Source organism: Callospermophilus lateralis, chromosome 9 (genome assembly GCF_048772815.1).
Source record: "Callospermophilus lateralis isolate mCalLat2 chromosome 9, mCalLat2.hap1, whole genome shotgun sequence".
In the NCBI taxonomy this organism is placed as follows: domain Eukaryota; kingdom Metazoa; phylum Chordata; class Mammalia; order Rodentia; family Sciuridae; genus Callospermophilus; species Callospermophilus lateralis.
In genome coordinates, this window is record NC_135313.1 from 21,361,685 (window position 1) to 21,367,930 (window position 6,246).

The following is a 6,246-nucleotide window of genomic DNA, read 5'->3' on the forward strand; positions in this document are numbered from 1 at the left end:
GAAGTTCAGCATTTACCCACAGAAGGTGGTTAGCTTTTAAAATATGTTTTTAACTTATTTATTTTGAAATACTTAAAATTTATAGAAAAATTACAAGAGAAGCATAATGAACTCTCACCATTTACCCAGGCTCCCCGTTGTAACTTTTTTTTGTGTCATATTTGCTTTTATTCTATATATAATACGTATTTTCCTCTCGCTAAAAATGTGTATTATGTCATGTGCACATTTTATATGTTTACCTCTAAGCTATTTGAGAACTCCATACATGTGCCTTTCATACCATATGTTGCTCCTAACAATAAGTATACTCTCCTTCCTCATGAGAGTACAACATGAAAATGAGGAAATTAAGGTTGATGTAGTCTCAAGTTTTCTTTTCTTGTTTTGTGGTGCTAGGGATCAAGTCCAGGGCCTTGTGCATGCTTGGCAGGTACTCCATTATTGAGCTACCCTCCCCCCACCAACACACACACTTAATCTGAAAGTAACCAGTGCACAGATCATAAATAAATATACAGCCTGAGAAATTTTCACAAGTGAGCACATCTGTGTAATCACCAGAGAGCTCAGGAAATAGATCATTATCATCAGCCCAAAGCTCCCACTCACTTCCTCCTCCCCATAGGTAACTGTTATCCTGACTTCTATTACCATAAATTAGTTTTGCCTACTTCTGAACCTTACATACAATTTTATATAAATTATATAGTATGTTTTTTATTTGTTTTTTTTAAAGAAAGACTGCCTTCTTTCACCTAATATTGTATATGTGAGTCCATAATTATTATTGTGTATACCTGTAATTGGTGAACACATCCCAGCTTATCCATTGTGCAGTTCTTGGACGTGTGAGTTATTTCTTATTTGGGGTCATTAATCTTTTTGTACATGTTTGGGCCTATTAATCATATGCATACATTCTTGTTGGTTTCATTGCTAAAAGTATAATGATTAGGTCAAAGGGTATGATTAAATTCAGGCTTATCAATTTATTTTTTTCACAATTTTGGAGGCTGAAGGTCTGAGATGGTTCAGTTCTGGAGAGGACTCTTCCTGGCTTGTAGACTGTTTCCTTCTTTCTGTATCTTCATGTGGTCTTAGCAATTTTGTCATTGTCCTCTTCTTATAAGGCCAACAACAGAAGGGGATTAGGATCCCACACATTTGACCTGATTTATCTCCTAAAAGTCTTATTTCCAAATACGGTCACATTGTGGGGTTGGGGTTCAGCACAGTATTCTGAAGGGGTAAGATTCAGTCCACAGCATATGTGGGCATGTCTCAGGTTCTTCTCTTCTTTCTTTTCCTCTTTCTCATGTTTGATGATGCATGAAGTTAACAGATTTTGCTTTAAGTCACTAGCAGTAGCTATATCTATAGGTTAGTTGTGGGTTAAGGGATGGAAAAGGGGAAGGAGGAGATTAAGATGGATGGTGAACCCAAGCAGGTCCGAGCAGGTCAGAGCTTCTAAGAAACTTTAATTTCTTAGAAGACATGTTGAAAGCATTGATAGATAGATCAATCATCTATCTATTCATCTTAAATATCTTTTATCAAGTCAACCAAATAGCCCTATTTCCATTTTTAATACTTAAATGATGAATTTATTAATAATTCAAAATGAAATACACATTCATAAAATGTTTTTAGTTTTGTGGTATTTAAATTCATTAAGCTTTCTATGCTGTCTTACCAGTTTACTAACATTATGACAAAGTCTAGTTATTATCCAGTGGCTTCTTTAGGTTGTGCTCCAAGATTGAAAGGGTCCTTTCAAACATGATCTTCTATGTCTATTTCTAGACTTCGTGGCATTTGTCTCAATTAAATCATAATATTTAATAACAAAATCAGACCACTGTGGTATGACTTAAAAATGTTTATCATTGTATTAAAAATAAATAACATTACCAGGTGTGGTGGCTCATGCCTGTAATCCCAGCTACTCGCCATGCTAAGGCAGGAGAGTCCTAAGTTCAAAGCCGCCTCAGTGAGGCTCTAAACAACTTAGTGAGACTCTGTCTCATTAAGAAAAAAAAAAAAAAAGGAAGTGCTGGGAATGTAGCTCAGTGATTAAGCATCCCTGGCTCAATCCCTGGGTTTAATTTAATAAGGGCTAAAATTTATAACTCAGAGGAAGAATGCTCCATAGTACCACACACACACACACACACACACACACACACACACAGGAGAGAGAGAGAGAGAGAGAGAGAGAGAGAGAGAGAGAGAGAGAGAGAGAGAGAGAACATCTATTGAGAAAAACCAGGCATTATGATATAATTTTTTTATGGCCATGATCTTGAAATTCAACAACAGGAGAATGCTCATGTGCTTTGTAACTTCAATACCATACAATATTACCCAGCCACTGGAAATTGTGTCCCCAAATAATTTTGATTGACTTTGAAAAGTGTTTACATTTCAAAAACAAAGTGAATAAAGTATGCAAACATTTATATATTATGATCTCAGCTACATAGAAAAATAAACATGTGCGAATATCCACAGGTATAAGGGAAAGTAGTATGTACAAATATAAATAATGCTTATTTCTAAATGCTAAATGTGGTAAGATAATAAATTATTATTATTATTATTATTATTATTATTATTATTATTATTTTGGCAGAACTGGGAATTGAACCCACTGTCTTGTATGTACTAGGCAAGAGTTCCACTACTGAACCACACTGGCTTCTTAATTTTATTTTTTTAATTTCTTTTTTTTTAAGTTGTATATGGACACAATGTATTTATTTTTATGTGGTGCTAAGGATCAACCCAGTGCCTCACACATGCTAGGCAAGTGCTCTACCACTGAGCTACAGCCCCAGACTCCATTCTTTCTTTTGAGACAGCGTCTTCCTAAGGTGCCCAGTCTGGCCTCCAATTGGCAATTCTTTCGCTTTAGCTTCCTGAGTAGCTGGGATCACAGGCATGCGCCACTGCATCTAGCTAGACGATTCTTGCTTTCTTGTTATATATTTCCATAATAAACACGTATTGCTTTTGTAATCAGGAAAAAGATAACAAAAATCTTTAATACCTATAACATAAAATAGGAAACTATAAGACTTGGGTTTTATGATTAAAGGAATCAGTCCATTTAATAACTACTGTATTCATTAACAAGGTGCAAACCATTCCATTTGTGATCTGTTCCTGATGCGTATGGTTATCAGACATTCAGACACATGTAATATTCTCCTGCTGGTTGAATTCTCTTTCTGCCTTATGTTGGAGAAAAAGTAGAAAGTGTATATTTCTCATTGGGAAGTTGGCATTTGAATGAGACTGCCGCTTTTCTCAGCTTAAAGAAGATAAAAGGAGTTATCAAGTAATGTTTTCTTTCACCTAAGGATGTTGGCCCCACTCCGACAATTGGAATTGATTGAACTCCAGTGCTTGCAAATTTAAAAGCCTAACACAGGGGATCTACTCACACTGAATTTTACAAATCAATGGATAAACTCAAAACAAAACCCTATTACGAGGCACCTTAATGTTTATCTGTTTGGCAAGATAAAGACTTGTAAACAAGCATTTTCGATTGTGAGCCTCCATAATAACACTATGAGATCTATATTGGATGGTAAAAATTTGCATAGAACAAATCTGAGGGAGAATATTGCTTTTTTAAAACATTGAGTCTTCTGATTCATATTCTCAATTAGATTGTGTTTCATTTATCTAAAATTGTCTTTCTTGACTTTGGATAGAATTTTCTCATTGTCAATGGAATGAATTTAACATCACAAGAAACTGGTAGGCTGTTGGTATTCGATTAAATGGTATTTATTACCTTGTGGATGCCTATGAATCAGTGGATGAGGAAAAAGAAAAGACATTAAATTGCTTTATGTATGAAGAACATAATGATTGCTAATTAATTTACTAGTTAGTCTTTAAGTTTTATATCTACGTCCTCACATTTAATTTGGACTTCAATGTTATATTAAGATTACTCATACTGGAGGAAAACTTTTAAAAGACCATGTTTATGAGGAATCGATATTTTTAAAAAATCAGTTATTAGATTTTTTAAAAATAAAAGTCTCGACAATTTTCTTTCCTTCTTTCCTTCCTTCCTTCCTTCCTTCCTTCCTTCCTTCCTTCCTTCCTTCCTTTCTTCTTCTTCCTTTCTTTCTTTCTTTCTCTGTGGATACTTAATCCAGGGGTAATTTACCACTGCTACATGCCCAGCACTTTTTATTTTTTATTTTGAGACAGGGTCTCACTAAGTTGCTTAGGGCCTTCCTAAATTGCTGAACTTGCCTTGAACTTTCGATCCTTCTGTCAAAGCCACCTGAGTTGCTGAGATTACAGGTGTGTGCCGCTATACCTGGCTGGTTATTAGATTTTAATCAACAGACCTAAAACCTTAACATTTGGATCAGTTCATTAGACATTGATTTTGGTGATGAGCACTTTTCCCAGTTCATTGTCATTGATGACCAATACCTTTATAAAATTGAAATACTAGAATGATGTAAAAATGAAAATGAAGACATTTTCAAGTCAATGGATGAAAGTGCAAAACAGAAATATGCTTTTTTTAAACTATTAGTTTCAACAGATGTACCATTATTGTCAAATTTGTCTAAGCACCGTAAATTCTTCCTCTCAATTCCTGTGTTTATCTTTCCGTGTCCCAGTGGTACATGTCGGGGATCCCAGGAAGAGTGCCTCAGGTGAGCCAGGGAAAATATCCTTGTTTGACATAGACATGGATGAAATAATTGATACCTCCAGCACATTTGACAGTTGTGGTCACAATAGTGAAGTTTAATAGAAAACTATTAGTCACACTGAGTCCCTTGTGGCAAATGCAGACAACTTAAGCTTATTCATGTAATTTTTTTTCCAGTTCAAAACTCTGATTTTTCAGGTCACTTTAGGATTTAGAATTCATTTAACATTTTATTCAAACTCTCATCGAGGTTTCTTCCCCACTCTATTTTCTATTTTTTTTTTTTTGTCTTTGGTGGTGGTGCTGGGGATTGAACCCAGGGCCTTGTGCATGCAAGGCAAGCACTCTACCAGCTGAGCTACATCCCCAGTTCCCTTCCTTCTTTGCCCGTTGAGTCTAACACCCCAGGGAGTGGACACAGTCCACACTCAGAGCCTTCAGGGAAGGGATGGGGTTCAGCTGCCTAGTCTTTTCTCCCAGGCGTGGATGGCCCCGAGGCTGTGGTGTTTGGGGCATAGTCGGCATGGCGGGTGCTTCAGGAGATGGAGAGCTGGCATTTCCACAGCTGTTGCTGCTCCTCTTGCACGTTCTCTGGCCCAAAGATCCCCCAGAACTGCGGCAGCCCTTCACCCATGCTGGGGGCCAACTGTGTCCACTTCTGATGCAGGAGTTTATAGGGGCTTCTTGACAGACACTTAGGTTCTCCCTCCCCCCCAGTAATTTCTGCTCTTAACCCAAAGGATTGTGGGAAACTTCATCACCATGTCGCCAGACTTTGGGGCTTGGGTCTGGTCCCTCAGCTCTTTTGACATCCATTGTTTGGCTCTTTTTCTTTGTAAAGGCCAGGAAGTGTGAGGACTATCCAGTAAAGCTATAGCCTCCATGAGTCCCTTAGGAAGGGGCAGGGGCACATTGGTATAGATGTTGAGGAAGAGATGAGGGACTGGGGAGAATTGAGGTTGGCTGTCTAGATCACTTGGGTCCCAGACCAGAGTCTGTGTTGTTTGTTTCCTGGAATGGGAGAAGAGGGTGTGGTTCCAACTTCTGCCTACAGGCTGTCCTGGGTGATGAAGAGAACTGGAGTGGGTCAGGATGGAGTAAAGATGGCTTGAACTTGGGTTAACTCCCATCAAGTCAAACTGGGGTAAAAAGACTTTGGCTCCGAGAGACAGGCCTGCAAGAGATTCTACACTCACCTCCTTCCCAGATAGCCTTCCTTGCTATTGATGGTCCCTCTAGCTGGAATACAGTTTTGTTAATTGCTGAGGTTGTGGCCTAGATACACTGACAGCTCCAGGAACCCTGACCATTCCTGACACCAGCCACCTTAGGTACACACCCTGACTCTTTTTGACTTGTTAAACACCCCCCCCCCCCCCCCCCCCCCCCGCCAACTCTCAAGCGCCGAGATTCATTCTAAATCCATCAGCCCTCAGTTATCTTTTATATTCTTTCAATCTCTTGTCTGTGTCTTCCAAAGTAAGGAAGTGATGTTCATGTTATAACTCCAGCCAGGAAATGTGGAAGCAGCCATGAAACCCGTATCTAAT

At 38.3% G+C, this 6,246-nt stretch overlaps 1 non-coding gene across 1 annotated transcript; it reads right to left on the minus strand.

The window, feature by feature from the left end:
* Positions 1-4,991: 4,991 nt before the first annotated feature.
* Positions 4,992-5,064, minus strand: Trnaa-ugc (transfer RNA alanine (anticodon UGC)). Its single transcript has one exon. It is a non-coding gene; the product is annotated as a tRNA-Ala (tRNA).
* Between the last annotated feature and the right edge of the window lie 1,182 nt (positions 5,065-6,246).